The sequence below is a fragment of the Cicer arietinum genome, chromosome 8 (genome assembly GCF_000331145.2).
Source record: "Cicer arietinum cultivar CDC Frontier isolate Library 1 chromosome 8, Cicar.CDCFrontier_v2.0, whole genome shotgun sequence".
Classification (NCBI taxonomy): domain Eukaryota; kingdom Viridiplantae; phylum Streptophyta; class Magnoliopsida; order Fabales; family Fabaceae; genus Cicer; species Cicer arietinum.
Window position 1 is genome coordinate 26,567,559 of NC_021167.2, and position 979 is coordinate 26,568,537.

Genomic DNA, 979 nt, shown 5'->3' on the forward strand with positions numbered 1-979 from the left:
CTCTCTCCCTCATATCTCTCTCTATTAATTGTCTCATGTCTTTCTCTCTCTCTCTACTCTCTCGTGTCTAGCTCCCTCTATTATATCTCTCTAGTCTCTCATGTTTCTCTCTCTATTTATACTTTTATCTCTCTTTCTCTTCTCTCTCTCTATTATCTCTTTATCTAATCTCTTATTAATTTCCGTCTCATGCATCTCTTTTCTCTCTCTCTTCTCTTAGTTACATATCTCGCCCTCTCTCCTATCTTTTTTTTACATTTTTTCTCCTTCATATCTTCTATTAATATTTGCATTTATGTATATATAATAGAGAGAGTATTGGTGTAAAAATTATATTATTTTATCTAATACATAGACATATCAAATAAACTGTAATGCAATATTGTTTATTATGTGCATCGGTCAATACAATGAAATACAATAAATTATCACAAATAATTTTATACTATCCTATAATATTATATTTTAATATTTATTGTTTTGCGAATCAAACAAACTTTAAAAATTGCTAAAAAATAAAGTAATGTCATTGTATAAGTAAAGGAGATTCCACTAGTATTGTTAAGGTGGTGTGAGTTAACAATAGTTGAACCCTTGTATTTTAGTCCCTAAAACACTCGTCCATATAATGCTTCATTTATTCAAAACCATCAATCACAAGTTGCAAAAATATGATATGATTATTGTGTACTTGGTGTTTATACTTTAAGAACATCTTAATAGATTTATTACTTCTTGACTTGTTGTTGACTAAAAGGAGTACATCTTGGTATGGAAAGAGGCTTAAAATATTCAAAAGGAACGTGGCAGGCACGCATTCCTGAATTTTATATTCAAACATGATTTTAATAATAGAAATGTTTTTCTTTTTACAAAAAATAAGAAATATTTTTTAGGCTCAAAAGTTAGTATCGTTTTTATATTTTATATTATTATTATTTTCTCTTTAAAGGTTTAACACATTAAAAGTTGATGTATT